The sequence below is a fragment of the Liolophura sinensis genome, chromosome 7 (assembly GCF_032854445.1).
Source record: "Liolophura sinensis isolate JHLJ2023 chromosome 7, CUHK_Ljap_v2, whole genome shotgun sequence".
Classification (NCBI taxonomy): Eukaryota; Metazoa; Mollusca; class Polyplacophora; order Chitonida; family Chitonidae; genus Liolophura; species Liolophura sinensis.
Window position 1 is genome coordinate 21,381,283 of NC_088301.1, and position 18,902 is coordinate 21,400,184.

General features: G+C 38.7%; 1 protein-coding gene across 9 annotated transcripts in view; it reads right to left on the bottom strand.

The window, feature by feature from the left end:
- The window catches only part of LOC135471828 (eyes absent homolog 4-like), a 135,498-nt gene that overhangs the window by 37,700 nt on the left and 78,896 nt on the right, over positions 1-18,902 (bottom strand). For 8 of the 9 annotated variants that reach the window (XM_064751204.1, XM_064751203.1, XM_064751206.1 and 5 more), the window contains 2 exons: positions 9,915-9,970; positions 2,443-2,574 (listed from right to left, as the gene is read on the bottom strand). The gene's annotated coding sequence lies outside the window, so the exon portion shown is untranslated. Of the gene's footprint in view, positions 1-2,442; positions 2,575-9,914; positions 9,971-14,600; positions 14,942-18,902 lie in introns of those variants that run through there. The other variant, XM_064751198.1, reaches the window with a different exon arrangement.

An 18,902-nucleotide genomic window follows, 5' to 3' on the forward strand; every position in this document is an offset into this window, starting at 1 on the left:
GTACAGATAAGGGGATGAATACGCCGTCTGTTTCCTCCACTTATAAAACTTACCGTAATTGTATAAGTGAAAAATACCTGAGTACGCCATTAAGCAACAATTAAAAAAAAAACGATAAATAAATACAAACAGTCAGATTCCACGGATTCTTTTTAAGCCAGAGACTAACAGTTCACAAACCTTACCAACACCATACTTTATACAAAGTACATGAATATATGCTGTATAACTATTTTCATATCTCTATCAAAAATGTTATGTCCTTCTCTCACAAATATCCTGTCTCCATTTCATGTAGATCCCCTTCAATTTAACCAAGACTTCACCTGTAAAAAGCTTAATCCACGTCACACTGTATCATACTTCAAGATAAAAAAAATCGAACTGTCAAAAAAGGTTAAAGAATTTCAGTACTGACACATCTTCGATCCACATACGCACGCACACCGAATCTGAGGGAAAATGAATAGTCCCTGTACATCGCATCCTACAACACTGATCCTTCACTGTGAACCACTTAGGTTACTTCTCTAGCACTTCCCTATGCTACATGTAAATCTGTATCACTTCCTGATTTAATACTCCTCCTGTAGTATTTCCTTAAATCCATTCTCAAACTCATGAATACAGTACACAGAATCAGTACGCCGTACCCCTAGTTCAACTGTCACAGGTCACATACACTTCTTACACCAGAGATCCTTGATGGGGACCTTTGGCACTTTGACACTTCTACTAAACAATGGCCACTTTGTTCAGTATAAAGTACATGTAGCAGAATGCAACAAGTTGCGTATGACCATTCCTATAACTGCCTATACATACATGTATTTATTTAGTTAGTTATTTGATTGGTGTTTTTTGTTGTACTCAAGAATATTTCACTTATACGATGACGGCAGCCAGCATTATGGTCTGGGGAAACTGGCCAGAGCCCAGGGGGGGAAACCCATGACCATCCGCAGGTTGCTGGCAGACCACATACATGTAGGAAGCTTATCACCATGTCAGCCAGTTCTCTTTAGCTATTACACTGTGCACTTAGTTCAGTTGTCAGCATTTCAATTTTGACTATCGACCTTAACAGACCTGTACTAAGTACCAAGGTTTTGATTAAGAAATGTGAAGAACGACACAATCATTTTTCAATCAAATAATGGCCTATGCCTACCATCTTTTCACTGTATAAATTCTTTGACCTTAATTAAACATGTTTAATACATGTCAAACCAAAATGATTATAATTTTTACTAAAAGTAACATTCGCAAGCCAATATTTCATGAAGACTGATAATTTCTTAAACCCTGCTGATGATCGTTGGTTTCTCTGGACTGATAACAATTCAGTAACGCAGACTCTTGTAGGTGAGGACCTTAATTAGTCAACCCTAAATGCCGATTTCATGCAAAACAGAAAGAGTCCAGCAAATATTAAGATACATGTATGCATCTTTTTGGCCCCAAAATTTGTGCGACACAGAGAAAGTCTGTTTGAACATTTTTCCATTTGTAAGTTTTGTTTAGTTCCTTCTTTTTTATTGGTCAGCTGTAATAAATACAAACACTACTAGGCACAGCAGCCAGATTTCAAGCTTAATAAATATTACATTTTTCACATCTGCAAGATCTTAATTAATAAAGGATTCAAACAATGCAAGTTATTTCATATTTTAAAAACATTTCATCATCTAAAAAATTCCTTCCAAAATAAGCGATAAACAGTTCATTGTCTTTATGACGTATTTTATGAAAAAATTCAAATTTATCAGCAGGTATAGCTATACTACAGAAAAATATGATAAGAACATTTCACTCATAAGACAAGCATCTGGTTTATGGCTGACCGCACATGGGCAGATCTCATCTCGTGTTATCTCAACAAATAATTACACATAAAATACACATCAAATTTCAAACAGGTAAGTTTTCATTTAACCTATCTACCTATCATACCACACCCATACCACTACCTACACAACAACTGGCCATGACAACTCTTTTTTCGAGAAACCTTGTCAGTCTTTTTGACAAAAACAAGATATAGGAAGCCTGGACAAGTTTTATCCCATGCTAAATACGTAAAACTTATACATGGATAAACCTTGTTTTCAACCTTGATCTCAGGTTTCAAACTGTGAATCTCAATGCAAAATTTGATCAAAATCTGACACTATAATGTCAGTTATAGATTGCAAACAAACAGACAGACAGACAAACAAATGGACAGACAGACAGACACACTCAAATTAATATCCCTAGCTTTTTCACAAAATTTTTCGACGAAAAAAACGGTTTATTCAAGAGAAGAAATAAGCAAAATATTTTGTGACAACTGGTCCTAATTCTACCTTACGTAGAAAACAATGTAAAACAATGTAATGGATCTATATTTGAACCGTATACTTGCTGTGGAATACCTTTCCATTAGTATTAGTGACTTACCTTCTGATGTGCCATTAGGTGTCAAACTAAGCGATGCCGAATCCAAGACCGAATGTGCTTGTGACAAAGGGGAGTTACTCCCGCTGTCAAGCGGGGCTGCCCGGACTGGATAGCGGCGGTAAGTCTAAGCACCTGGACAGGAAAAAAATACACAAGTTGATGTAGCAGAAGATTTACATGTGTTCCATACGTGTGGTTGGGAGTTCTTCCTGTCTGCTCCAAACTGTGTAAAAACAACGAGACAATACATTTCCCTATGTAAATAGTGCATTCTTGAAATCCTTGAAAACAATAATTTGTGTAAATAAGATCAAGCCAATACAGAAAAACGCTTTGTCAGCTGTCTTCACACAATAGGTTACAAATACAGGCTATTCCACTGGTACATGTGGCAACTGAAGGTTCCAAGAAAAATACACATCAGATACACTCAAACCAGTGGACCTTGACGAGCTGAGTAAACACAAACCATGCAGAAAGCCATGTGGGCAATGGGGAAAAAAAGAAATGATGAAGATAAATTTCTAATGACTCTTCAATGAAATGAGCAAGCAGCTTAAAGAAAACTACTGTGCTAAGCCTGGACTCTCATCAATAAGTGAGGAGAGGTTGAATGACAGGTTGTCCATCAGAGTAGTGCTGGGGGGTTAGGACAATTCCCCACCAGCAGGTGAAGACAAAAGGGCGCTGAGCCCACCTGCGGATGAGCTGCTTTCTCAGCCTGGATTTACCTGAGTTGACGAGCGGCCTGAAAGCCAGTGAGGCAAAAGACATAGCTTAGACTAGGAAACAATAGAGCTTAATAAAGTGCAGCTAGACTGGAATAGCCAACTCTGCCTCCATCTATAGCCGCACAGTCTCCCCGGACTCATGCACAATGTACAGCATTGGAAGTGCTCTCTCCTGTGACCTGCAGTGCAATGCGACAGGGCAACAGCCTGCTTCAGCCCTGCCACGGGCCATGTGGAGTGGAAAGCCAGGCTTAGCCCGCAAATCAATGAATACGCTTTTGTATTCCCTTTGTAAGCTAAATGCTTGTCTGCAATTGGGAACAATAATGTTTCCCCACCGCAAAGATATCTTCAATAACGTGGGGCCAAAAGGGTTCCTCTTTACCTCCTTCAGTGAGGTTTACTTCCTTTATTTTCCCTTAAAGAGCTCAGGGGCTTCCAGCAAAGAGCAATACGGAAATCTCTCAAGAAGGAAACTCCTCTTCCCTAAAGCCCCTGCATTTAGCCCTCACCTTAGACAAGGCCCGATGCAGTTCTATGACTGAGCAGGAAAATGGGTATTACTCAAGAGAGCAAAGGTTCTCACTGAATTGGCCACGTGATACTAAACCCCTTCGTCACAGTTAAGGTGGCCATTCAGCCTGCGATAATCCAATTTCCTTGAGGATAGCATTAGTCCTCTGTTATACGATACTGACGGCGTAATTGAACAATCAGCCATGAGGTTAGTGGATATCCCAAATACTCTGGTCTTCTAGGTACTGATCCGCAAGGGTTATTTAAATCTGTCTCCATCTATTACCACAGACCCGATGACTTCATGGCAGGTAAGTCAGCAGATTTCGCTGTGCCATGCCACTATAAAGACAGAACTATCAGGATAGCATCACTGAGAAAGAAAAAAAACAGGTCAGCTCTCAACAAATGACTACAACCATTTGTATTTAAAGACCAGCTGCATATGGAAACAGTTAAAACAAGTCAAAGCCTATAAAAGGCTTTTCACTATAATTGAAAGAACAAATTTCCCTTCCATCAATCTAATGGACTTTGCTGATCCACACATAATGTGATTTCAATGTTTTCTCGACTCAGCCAGAAGCAATACATCACCAATGGTATCGTTTTAGAGGGGCATATTCTGTGCATCCAAAGAAGCAATACAAATCAGAAAGGAATCCAAACTTAAATCCATAATATTTGTAACAAGCAGAGTCCTGTATCTTCTACCGTCTTAACAGTCTTAATTATGAAATAACCATGTACCTGGATGACAAAACTGTTCCAAATATAATACTACTGCATGATATCAAATAGATATACGGAGACACACAAAAAAAAAATGAACATTACCAGAGGGAACATCATGCAGCTAAGCAATGTTCATGTCTGTGAGACTGGACTGTAGTCGCATGCAATCTAGAAGGCAGAGCCTAACATTATAGGGATTTAACAACACGGTCACAACAATCTCATGTCGCTTGGCTTAAAATTGGACACTACATAATTACATAAAACATAAAATTAATCTGTAATAATGTGGAATCCAAGTGTTCAAACAACCCAAAAATGTGGTCAGAAAAATACAGGTATAAGAGAGTAGGACATAAATAAATAACAAAGGGTAATAAGGACCAGCTGTTCAGCCCAAAACAGAGCCATGTTACCCTTACACTCTGTAAATGAGGCTACTTAGCAGTCATTTCTGACAAATATTTGATCTTTGACTATGTATTTCTACGCACAGGTAATAGATGATCAATGTGTACCTGGGAGAAGAAGCCCCGGAGTCTGACCTCTGCGATGTGCACAGGTGACTAATTTTAGATCACACACTGGTGGGTAATTGGAGGTGAGCAGAATACAGTCTAATCACCATGCCCATCAAAAGCTAACGTAAAACTTGACCAGGTTAATTTGGCCAGGAAAAAGCCCCTCCGACACCCAGCACTAACAAGATCTTTACATTTTGCCCTTTCCTACTACAGGGTGTTGGGGATGGAGAGATAATGAGGACAGAAATCATATCTGGTCTGCCAAGTACTGTCACTGGCACATAACCACCCTTCATTGTCTGGGCCGTCCACTAACAAGTCAAGGGCAGCAACCGGCTTTTGTTTGAAGCCGGCCCAGTCGGATTGATTTGCAGCCTAATGGTAGTAAGTAATCTCATTAAGTCTAGCATAGGCTGGGCCTCAGCTGCAGTGGATACCTGAGGGCCACGAATAAATGGCAAGACAATTCATCATACAGCGAACACTAAGGAAATGATGTACACACAGACCCTACGGACTTGCTACTCTACTTTTACAGGTGCTCCATAAACCATGGACAGGGCTGCTATATGGGAAAGAGCTGTGCAGGTGTCTACTGCTTAATCAAAACTCGGAGACAAGATGGATGAGACCTTTAGAGGAAAAGCTTCGCACACCTATCCATATAGGTAGCAGTGTCTGTCTGTATCTCACCCTGGCTAATATCATCATGGCCCTGATCCCAAGCAGATCTGCCCGACAACAACACGATTCACTCGCGTTAACAACCCAATATATATAAATTTAGCAAGGATTGGCTTACATAAATACATAAATTTTGATCAGATTGCTATATAATTCTTATAAAAATTCACAGCATGGATATCTCTCATAAATTAAAAATGGAGCTGTTTTCGTTCAGCATCAGTTTGTTTAATTTGCAGAATCTTTGCATAAAAGTGCTCTGAAATACTGTAGTCCACAAATTATGCTCCTATTCGCAATTTTCGTTGAGTCAATTTCAATATCCAGACCTTCCAGACAAAGTGTGGTACATTTTAGAGAGTCAGATTTTGAAATACATTACGCATTTGTAGTCCTGTAGTTCCATGCAGAAGAAAGCCTATACAAAAGACTACAGCATAACCAGTAAAATCACAGCAATTCACACACATATTGTACATTTACCTCTCTCAGGGTGTTATTCCCAATGTTCATGTGATGCTTAAAAATATAACCCTCAATATGTCTCATCAGTATTTCAATGACACACCTGAACTTCAGATGTTATAATACAGAATACAACGAAAACAAAAGCTGCCTCCTTTGACCCAGCAAGTGTATGTTGAATATGTTCAGAGTAAGAAGTTACAGATACATCTTAGTTTAAGAAAAAATGCAAGAGTGAAAAAAAATATAACACACAGCAGTATGTGTGATTTAAATAAAATCTATTCCCATTAAACTTCCATTAATTTCTGTCAACTACATGCACATGTGTGTATGAAATCACTCTGAATGGTACATGGATTGCTACATAAGCCAATCAGGAAATAACAGCTTTGGCAAAATAGAATTTTCGGAAATAAAAAATTACCCAATGCTACTAAAACAATTTCCTCTTCCTACTTCCTGGACATCAAGTGTGATGCAAAATTAAAAATCTTCCCACAAATTCAGAGTAACCCGCACTTGAATTCCACGAAAATTGTTGGCCAATTGCATGTAATTTATTTCCCTAGAAATATAGCCTTCCCTACCCTACAATGCAGACAGGGCATTCTTGATATACCATGTCGCTGACAGGCATTAAAGTCTTTACAACAAATAATCCTTATTATCTTTACTAAAATAAACAAATTTGACCACAGCGAATAAAGTTGAAAAGCAAACATATGTTGAAAGAGAGGTCATTCTGGAGTGAATACATCCTTATGAGGTTTTCATTAAGGCTAATTACAAAATAAATAATTACCTGTCAAGGTGTGAATCTTCCTAGCAGCTGCAATCTGAACTGGTCAGAGCTACATATTCATATCAAATGCACAGGAGCCCATAAACCAAAATAAAGGTGTTACAAGCACCCTGCCACTGATCCTGTTCCTGACCAATGAGGAATCACCTGTACTTCATATTTCCCTAATAATCGGTGGGGGTGAAGGGGTGGGAGAAAGGAGCAGCACCACTGTTGTTTTCACTGATCACAGATTGTCTTCTTCCTGGGTCAAGCGGATCTGTAGAACCACAGGCAAACTGGCATCTCCTAGCTGACAACACCTGCTGGAATTTGGCACATCTTTGTAACATGTAGGTAAGAATCACTGGTTTGCTTTCTTGAGGTAGTACGGAAGATCATGCACAAAGCAGGCAGACATATGGCCTATGGGTAACTCTGAGTCTTCTCCCTGTGAAAATGGGGCTGGATACCTGGTGCTAAGGCCTGAACAGTTGGTGTGACACAGGCAGCCTCTGGGAAGCTGACCAGCCTGTGCCTGGGTGTGAACCTTGTGTGTGCCTCACCCTCCCATCTGTTCAGACTCTAGGGGGTTAGTGGACCCCTACTGGCAATCTAATCACATTCGCCCCACCAGGCACAATCCACAGCTATGTGTATAGGGGCAGGGACAAAGCTGACTGACAAGCTCTCCACAGGGCCTCTTTGTCCCCCACCCTCTGCTCAGTTCACCTGTGCCCCCAGCCTCATGAGCCTCACCGCCGCTGGCCTGTCAAACTGCAGGTATGGTCACGCCTAGACCTAACCCCTGCTCTGCCACAATAAAGACACCTAGTTTCTCGGGTGTTTCCACATCAAACTAATTACTTGCTCAAAGCAAAGAACTCTGTTGGGAGCAGAGGTGGGATAAAGACTACGGCCATGTGACCAGACAAATGAGTCATTGTCCATTCATTCCTCACTTTTTTTCTTTTTGAAAACTTTTTTGTTTTCTCAAAAAAAAAAGCTTAATGTGGATTAAAATTCTTCAGGGGGATTAAGACTGATCTTTTAACCATGTACGAACTACATGTTACTTGTATATCATTTTTCTGTTCTATTTCTGTTTTTATTTTTTCACATTGAATTCAGACCAAGTTGTTGTGAAAAAAGGCTAGACTTCTCTATAAATACCATGTAGAAATATCTACTAAAGATAACTTTTATATCAGGAGTGTTCAGTGGTTGTTGTAACAAAGAAAATCCATCTCAATCATATATTTAGAATATCACGGACCTATACTGGTTTCAGCTGACTTTTACAAGTAACCCCTTCCAGATTTCTGACAAACCTCATGTTGACGGAAAATCCCATTAAAGCTAAGTCAAACAGTTAGTAGTCTTTTAAACTCAATGAAGAAATGGTTCTGTGAAACAAGGATGTAAGACAGGTTTTCATCCACTGATTTGATTGGTGTTTCATCAGTGGTTTGTTTTATGGGGAGTATTTTTTTTAATGATTCTAATCTACACATGTTGATTGAGAGGAAATACTAAATTTTCATAAACACAAATTTCTGGTCCACAAAACTTTTGTATGGTTGTACAACTTCAGTAAAGATGAAATATAAAAAGTACATATGTAAAAGCTTTTCACATGTAATTCTGCTAGAATATATTCAAATCACACAAATTGGAAATAATGAAAAGGTTTTTGGATTTTGTCCTGGGAAGATTAACCTTCTCTAGCCTGAGGTTAGCTGCCCTACTCCAAGACTTAAGGTGATAATCGCATGTGAAATTCATGAGGTGACCTGACAATACAGCCCTTCAGGCAAGGACACCCTCCAGTTTGTATGGAGAAATCAGATCAGCTGGTTAACAGGAATTAAACCAGACCCCTCTATCAATAGGCCATAAAAACCAGACTATCATCTTTAGGTGTGCTTGGTAAACCAGTGGAGGCATCAGTGGGTCTTGTGCCATCTCAAGTGTGTGTGTGTGGATGGGGAGGGGGCCTATAGAGGCAAGCTCTTCATTGGGTCTTAATGGGTTTAACCATCAGGTTTACCATAGTGATGGCACCACAGAAAGCTGTTAAGTACATTGACCACACAACTGGACAGGACAAATTGACCATAACAATTACAGCTGAGAGATCTAATGGTTGACCAGCTGGACATCAGCTTTGGACATGGGTACCTTATTGGTCTGCTATCAGTGGCCAGAGGCAGGGTCAAGTCACTTCTAAAGGACTGCCAGATGGAAGATAGCACTACATTTTAACAAGGTTAAGAGGGCTCAAAGAAGACTGGCCCTTGGTTTTGAACTTAAGATTTAAGAGGCAAAATTTATCAAATCATTACTTTACCTGACTCATATTAAACACTTTTCTATTTTCAGAAAAATGTACTTAATTACAGAATTTTTCATCATACAAATATTAGAGGGTTGTTCTATTAAAATCTGGAACTGAGTCCCAAAGTTACATGTATTTCTGAGCTAGGCCAAAAATTCAAATACAATCTCAAAGCTTATTTTTGGGCTTCAGAAAGTAAAACTTTGTTCAACTCATCAATATTATCTCAAGACAAAAAATTTCAAATCCTATTTATTTACGTGATTGGTATTTTACGCCATATTTCACCTATACGATGACGACCAGCATTATAGTGGGAGGAAACTGGCCAGAGAGTACAAAAACCTAAGCATAATGAACAGGTGCTCAATTTTGACTTATGTCAAAAATGGCTTTGTGGACATGTCCCCTGAAGCATAACAAAAGCAAAAAGCTCTTAATACTGGACAAAAGAGGTACATCTCTCATATTTTAGCAACCTATATAGTCATTCAGAGAGCAATGCATTTTTACAGTTCCCCCTAACAATAAAGAGTGCATATATCTGCATCTAAACAAAAGATCTGGCCATATATGATCCCTTTTGTGTGTGTGTGTTCAACTTGCACAATCTGGCAACCAGCCTTTGCTGATGCACTGGGTGTGTAACACATCAAAGCATGAATGATAACGAACATCAATTTCATCCCACATACCTGCTCTGGCTGGGAGAATTCTCTATGCCTTCATTTTCTGGACACAACCGCTTCACCTGCAGAAGACAAGAAGAAAAAAAGGAAATATAAAATTTACATTTCAGAACAATCTGTAAGGCGGGTCGAAAGTTGGAGGTCATGTGATCACCCTTTCATATCGAAAACAAAATGGCCGCCCAATGTTGTAACACTGGGGAAAAGGTCACTTTTTACCACTTCCCTAGAGACCAGTAAGGCCTAGCTGTACAAAATAACATCCTGAAAGCTCTGAAGAAATACTCAAACTATCCACAAAGCTGAAAACTATACAGATCCAACGAATACAAGATTGCTGACAGCGATTCAAAAAAAGCATTTCCCTATGCAATGACACTGTGAGGACCGTTTTCTTCATCCACGCCATTTGTTACTAAGGAGATCACGTGGTCTCTGGCTTCCGAGATTCTTACAAAATATGATCGAAACTGATGATTTCACAAATGCATATCAATTACTTCTGTTCATTACACTGTAAACCTCCTCCAAAATCTAACTATGAATCACATTTCCTCGTCAAATGTTAAAGTTTAAATCACACAGGCTTTTAGACATTATAAAAATTTAAATGACAATTATGCCTTTCGGATATTATTAATATGAAACTGTACGATAGCTTAGTGGAGAAGTCATTTACATACAAGTACTCGATTAATGAGACTTTATCTTAATTTAACAATGAACATGAGATTAACGATGAAGTCATTACATAAAAGTTGTTTTAACAAAACCATGATTAACTGAAGGATTGATTGATTATTGTGTAACATAATAGTTCAGAGTTTTCCACATTCATACAATTAAGGTGGTTAGTTTTATGTGTCGATGAATCCTGATTGCCTGCAGTCATCCACCAACAAATTCATGGGATGGTTCAGTGTCATTCTAAATGTAATCGTCATACATTTTAACACGCAGATTCCATGTGCAGACAGTGTGTGTGTGTGTGTGTTTCGTGGTGGTGGGAGGGTGGGAAGGGGGAGGGGGGAGAGAAGAGTGTTCCTGTTGTCTTAAAGCACCAATGTGTATTCTCCACAAGATCCTGGGTACTGACCCATATAACCTTAATGTCCTGTACCATTGTTGGGTTTGTCTATTTCATGGTTCTCCGCCAGCTGTGCCTGTCAATCACTCTGACACATGTATATTACATAGCCTATTGCCATACTTAATGATCCTAACTTCTTAACCTCAAGGATTTCAATGCTGTCCCAGTCAGTGATAATCCATACACATCTTGAACAATGCCTCTTCTTCCTAATTAGTTCAACTTAACGACTTTCCCATACATCCTGTTTATGCCTCACTCATGTGTTTTTAGATAAAACCACAAATTATCAGAAACATCAAACTTTCCTCCGCCATATAGCTTTTAATGGCACAGAGAGAGCGTTCAGATTGTAAGTCATATTACAGAAATACACACTTCCTAATAAACAAAAATCCTGACATCAAACATAAAAACAGTTTCCATAAGTTCTCTTCAGATATCTACAATCCATCTTGTGCAATTTCTCTTATAAATTGAAACATAAAACACAAGATTTACTTATGTAAACTTCAACTGACACGCACACACATACCGACACACACGTAATCACAAATCTTGTACAGACTGGATAACAACATTTCTGAAGTCTTTCAACAAATTCAAATTCCTCCCCAAAAAATCAACTCTTTCATTAAAATGTTAAAACTTATGAATTTATGTACGATACTACAAAGTCTGCATAAATTTGGACTAATTCCACCAGCAATATTTGGAAATCTCAAACATTTACACTCCATTATTGTAGGCACAAGTGATATCACGCCATTTCAGCGAACATGAGCTTTGTGTTGAAATCACATGGTGGAACACAGCCCTTGTCTAAATTCTAAATATAAATTCACAAGTGAATAACAACTGCATATCCTGTTCTTTGTCGTGTCTGCAGGATAGCAAATCCTGGATAAAACCTTCACACAGCACTACAAACACTTAGGTCATAGTAATGAAATATCTGATCAGGCATATCAACGGATATGGCACGGCAAGTACAAGCCAACACACTAGACAGAGTCAACCTAACTTCAAAGATTGTCACGCAATATTTTTCTGAACTGTTTACTTCATATGGTATAACCACTCTATTCCATGTGCATGTAACACATGGGTGTTGATTGTTACATTCTTATATTTAAAAGTTACAGGTCAGTACATCACTGATCCTATATAGAACATAGATGCTTGATAAAACCAGATTCACACCCATACATTTTCATTTTTCTTACCCAAGAAGACAAAACTGTACACCTTAAGTCTGGTACAATAAAAAAAAACACTGAGATTTAAACCTATCCATTTTCATTTTTCTTGTCACAGGAGACAAAACTGTACACCTAAAATCTGTTACAATAAAAAATATTTATGGAAATTTACTAAGTTTAAACTGTAAAGTTCAAACTCTTTCAGAATAGACCCCCATCCCCACCCAATGTTTTCAAGCTTCCTCAGGTCACAAAGGAAGTGTGCCTTCCAAAAAACAGATTTACAATTATGTACATGAATTATTCTTGTTAACAAATGTACCCGAACAATAGGAAAACACCCCCACACAACATCCACTAGGTAGTATAGAAAAGCTGTGCAGCAGTCACAAAACCCAAAACCTGAATTTTCCTGGCCTACAAGCTGTCTCTATCAGCACATGATTTATATCCCAAGTCACAGATGGTATTCTTGTCTTCAGCAAATTACATGTACTTTGGGAACAAAGGAGCAATCTTACTAACTCCATAAACACACATGGTGATACAGCTAATCTACATCATGTCTTGTACCCAGACTGTAGCCACTGCTCACCCATTCCCCCTCAGCCCAATACCACCACCTTATCAGTTATTACATACAGGGTTGAGATACATGTGTCCAAGATTCAATTTCAAACATATTCTACCATAAAATATAGCATTAGAAAAGAATAAGGAAATACTGCTTCATATGGGAGCTACAATAGAGGATGTTACTCATAGGTAATAAGCAATGATGCCTATGTTAACTGGAAAACCTCATTCAAAGAGTTAATTAAGCTAACAACACAACCCTAATAATTGTTTTCTACCATAATTTACATTCTGTTCTATTATATCTTATAACTGAGTAATCAAGCAATGAGTATATCGAAATTTTATCTGATTGTATTCGTTGAACATTTTTTTAACATACATTTACAACTGAAAAGTGATGTTCATTTTCCATAAACACACACCATTGCAAATCATCTATAAGCATGTGCCGTTTTGAGAATGTTCACATATTCAAAGAGCTGGAATAAAAGCTTCTACCACCCATCCACAATTGTTCATCAATGCTTACTTTTGACCGTATGACTATGAAGACATTCAAACATGCGAGTTTAAAAATCAGAGCATGCATTAGATTCAGAGCTAAAAGAAAAATTCAGCTCAACAACATGTCACTGTGCACATGTGTTCCCATTTGACAGTGATACAAAATGGTGCTCTAAAGATAAAAGAAACATGGTCCAAGTATATTTATCCTTCACTATCACCACTGATCAAGACTATTCAATGTCAGTATCATGAACACAACCATGAACACAGAATCGTACCAACTCAGCAGTATAATGAGAAAGTATTGTCACATATCTAAAATACCACAGAGCTTGAGCACTTGATGACATCACCAGTTCATAGTTTTGCAGTGATGTCATAGCTGCTCTGGGCCAATCATCAGCACACCCTTAGGTCATGTGACTGAGTATTGGAGGTGAAACCAAAGCGAATTTAACTCAGGTGAGACACGCACTGAAGAAGATTTTAGCATAACAAAAGAAAAGAATAGCTTTTAGGTAAAAAAAAATTCTTTCTGGAAAAGTAATCAGGATGTATCTAACTTTCAAATACGATAGGTCCAGTGTGCAGTAGTACTTTAAACTCTTGGAATATGCAAAAATCAGCATTTCACCCATTTAGCTCCACGTTATTTATCACCTCTCACTCCTTGCAAGGATTCTCGTGTTCTGGAACTATGAATTCTACACCTTAATATTAAAGAAATGTTCTAGCATACATTTCTGTTTTCACTCACATCCTTCCATTTTAAACATTCAAAGAGGTACATGTAACAAGGAAAAAAAAGGAACCCGGAGCAAAACATCCCAGGAAGACAGAGCAAATTACTGCCATATGTGAGGGAAATTAACATGTTTGACAATTGGCCTGTGACATGTGGGGCCACTAATCCCAGCTTCCTGGTTGTTCTTAGTTCTATCCCTTGGAACAATATACAAACAAGGCCCTATCACACTAGGCAGTGAAGGGGGCAGTTAACATCAGAATCACTCTTTCTAAGAGTTGGAAACATCACAGTTTATAGTCAGCATAAATCTGTAGGCAAAGCTATGAGTTGATTACCCAGACTTTCTTCATATGGCCTCCCACCCCTTCCCACCACTCTACTTTCTCCCACCAAGTTTCAAATTAAACTGCAACCGTCTTCTTACATATATAAATCAAAACCAGTGAAAATACTGTTTATTTCCATTGGTCTTCCTTTATCAGTGTAGGACAAGCCTAACTAAATTTTACAATAAATATTAAAACATCCCCAAATAAGAGATCAAATACAAATAGTTTTCCTTTTACCCCAAAGTCCAGGTCTGGTGAAGCGCAGGGTGACCTCATCCATGGTAACATACTGGGACTTGGGGGACTGGACAGGAATACCATAGCCATTTGGAAGCCTGGATCTGGACACGAATGTGAAGAATAGGGGGTTGTCTTCATACAACAACAACAACAGCAGCAGCAAAAACGACGACCAGAGGTACCACAGTCAAGAAACTTGTCTTCTCTTGTATTCAACTGAGTGTCTTAGGACTGTGACACCCACAAATCCAACAACTGATGATGTTCCAGGATCCCAAACTCTGTCTTACTAAGATGGCCTGCGTCCCACCTACATCAGCACATCCTAACCCACACTCTACATCTTACTGGCAATGTACTTTCAACTATTGTTTCTGCCTTGAGACAGGAGGGGCTAGACAGGGGGGCATGTAAGGAAAACACCCAGCCATCAAAGACTTACAAGCATTACATGTGGTTAACCATAACTGCTACAGGCGGAAAAACTAAATGAAATAATTTCTAACGAACTGATCTCTGCAGAGGCCCTGCAATAGTGTTCCACCTGCTGTGGTGAGTTAGCTGTCAGGTTTGTTATCTTGGCCTCTCCCTCTAAGCTCTGACCCCTACATGCTAAGAGACCCTTACTCTACAGCCTCCTTAGCCCTGGAGATACATGTACAAGTCCCAATAGGCTGGCAGGGTAAAGCCTCTCTGATGGAATCTGTGAATGACTTGTTCTCTACCATATGACAGCCCAGTGATTTACACCAGCATAACACTGCTGTATTTGTAACCATAGCAACAAATCTAAGGGTATGAGGGAAAACACCTTGTCTAAATGTTTACCCATCCTGTACAGCACTTGGGGGTGTGCTTATTGGAGCTCATCACTGGCTGTTTACAACCATTTACAACACTATGGCTCTAACCCCACACCCCCTCCTCCCCACCCCCATCCCTCCTATATATGCGCAGGCCTTACATTTACACTCATCACATTCAAGATTGCAAGGTTTGGATGTATTCAGCCAAATAATATCCTAAATATAATTTCAGATCATTTACATCCACATCAATAACTATAAGAGATAACATAAATAGAATGCTTTTTATTCTTCCTTACCATTGTGCCAACAGTATGCTGCAACTCCAGGCTAATGGAAGCATTATTAAGTACAGGCAACACAGACAACATTGGGAAAGTGTCCATGGGAAAGATGTCAGTGACCTCCTAGCTTTCCTGACCCATTGCTGACTTCGTGAAAATCTTGTGTCATCACATCAATGTCTGGATGGTCTACATGCAAGTTAATAACTGTTGTATGAATACATGTATGTAGTTGCCTTGTAACTGGCAAAAGTACAAGAAACTTGTACCAAATTCAATTCAGGGATGCCAAAAATGTTAAAATAAAATGCAAAATGAGATACATGTATACTGAAGAGTAATGCACTAATCCACTATCAGAAGACACTGGAAAATTTGGGCCAGCTCAATCTAGGCATCAGTATAGACATTAGTATACCAGCCATCAAGCAAAGATGGACGTTCCAGGTCAATAATCGCATGGCCAATTCCAAAAACAACATTCATCACAAACCATCAAATACCAAACTATCCAGTGAGAAAGTATTTATAATGTGAAATTAACAAACATACATGCAAAGAGAAGCAGTCAACAGTTTTCAATGATGTTGGAAAACTGCAATTAGACACATGAGTTATGAAGCAGAGAGCCAGAGATTCGGAACACTGTGTTCCAGTTTACTTACATGACAATTTTACTCATGTTGAACCTTCACACACCAGTCTTTGCAGCAATAACTTATGGCATTGGTTGAAATCAGGATCTAAGAAATGCTACAAGGCAAGACACGTATATGCAAATGCAGGAATTTCAGTATATTGCTACAAGACCCTTTGCAACATATAAATAGTATAAAATCCCAGACAGGGCTTGTCAAAAGCCTAAATGTCAAATGAGCACTGGATTCTGAGAGAGTGACAGGAAACAGAAAGGTACCAAATCACTGAAGAGCACTTGCCTTAGGGCTGTTGACATAGCAGACATGCAGGCATTAAAGTCGGCATTCACTTCATCCGGATCAATGGGAACATTAGCGCTAATCTCCAGTAAGGTAAAGACATTGAGGGATTATCTCTTGTGTCCTATGTGTTATTACTAACCATCAGCTGCTTCATTTCCCTTCATCTGACTTCCAAACACTACCTCTTACAGGTTACCATGGCAACGGGTAAATAGTGCCCTCTTAATCAATGCGATTCCAATAGATCGATGCCAGCACTCAATGGAGGTCTTCCTTCTTGACAGCACAGCAAACACTGGTTTCTCTCGGCGAGCAAAATGCCAATAGTATCGTGAGCTGAAGTAATGTGGGTTGAGCTAAACCCCAGAGTCCCGCTGAGGAATCAATGACTGTGCCAGGATGTTCCTTCTCAACTCAATTCTGGTCACATTACAAAAATATTAGCACATCTATGTAATGAATTATTCCATATTACAACAACTGAAGTTATTTCTTGTTTTGTTTTATCTGCCTGAAATCAACAAGTTGCACAAGGCATTTGTCTGTTAGCGCTTCAAACTGAACTTAAGTGTCACCAAGGAACCTACTCTGTATTTTGAAGACACATGTACAAAAAACCAAACGTAAAGTACTACTTCAGTCACAAAAGAGGCCAGGTGGAAATATTAAACTGATATGATGGATACCCTTTGAAATATAGCTAGCCAAAAAAAAGATACAATGAATAACACTATTTAACCCCTATATGTGAAAAATGCTCAAAAACAAAATTCTCAGCAGTTTCTGTAAAATTTTCCTGATAATATTTCTTATGTGACGATATGATGTGGCAGATGTGATGCTGAGTTATGTTAGGATGACATCATGCGCGTTTGAGAGAAAGTCATTTGTGACTATACATCAGTGATGGTCGACGTCAAGTGCTCTTGCATGACATCGCACCAGATAAAATTGGAAAAAGACTGAAAACTTTTGTTTTCATGTTTTCCTCACAAACTAACAATAGTGGCTGTAATTCAATGCATTTCTTTCACAATGTACAAGAAAGTAGTTCCAACTATCTTGATCCTTATCATTTAACATTGCTTTTAGGATGTACAAGATTTGTGCAATTATTATATTTCAAAAATAGAAATTAAGGGTATATAAAATGCTTCTAATTCTAGTACCATGATGATTTAGGGTGTTGCAATCTTTTATCCTGAGATTATCGCATCATCATTACACTTAATTCAACAATTAAAAATCATTTATATTAAACATCACTTGTTTTCTGTCAATTGATGAAAACAAATGAAAAAGACCACTGCTATGGGTTAAGCTCACTGAAGCTGAGATTAAAAGGTTTGACTTTCACACTGAGAAAGCTCCATAAAAAAACTAAACAATAGTGTCAGCTGAAACTCCTCATCTTGCTACATGTAACATCAATCTGACCAGATTTGTGGCAGAAAATGGGAGACCTTTTTCAAATACAGCAATACAAAAAGATGAATCATTCACTGCACATAAGGCAGATACATTGATAAAGCAGTTTTTAAAATTTTTTATCCCTCTGATTTCTGTCAAAACAGTATTTCCTTTGTTAGATCATGGGAGGGCGAGTGTTCGCGGAACCATTCTCACCTCTAAGGGGTGAAGAGGACGGCCGTTCCCCAAGATAGATGAATGAGTGCCAGCTCCTATTACAGGTTCTACAAGGCTTATAAATGAAGGTCTGCTTCAAACATGGTTCACAGGTAACTCTTCGTTAGCAAGACAATAATTGCTGAGAAAAAAAGGACACACGCCTAAACTTCCGCTAGAGAATTACGACCACCAGGAAATGTTCTGATCACAGTCAAGCGCAAGTGACAGGCAGGAGTTGCATCTTAACGAGTTTGATTCAAACCAAATTAAAATGTGCCCCCAGGTACCACTTGCTGCAGCATCACTACCTGGAGCAATTAATAAGCTGCGGGTGGCTAGAGGTGTTCTGCTGACAGAAATGCAGGCTTCATTACTGAGGATATCCCATCAGAATAAGGGACTTTGCTGGCAAGCGTCCAAGCAAATGGTTGACAATGGTTAGGTGAATATCGACACAAAATAATTCCTGTTCATTGCTAAAACAGAGTGGTCTGAGCAGACATTGTCAGGTACTTCACTTGAGCTAAAGGTACTTTACCTGACAAAGTAGTGAGCAATGTCATATCCTAAACAGTCCTGACCACATCTGTTAGGTTTTCTTTAATACAGACAAAAAGTACAGACAAAAAAATTATCAAC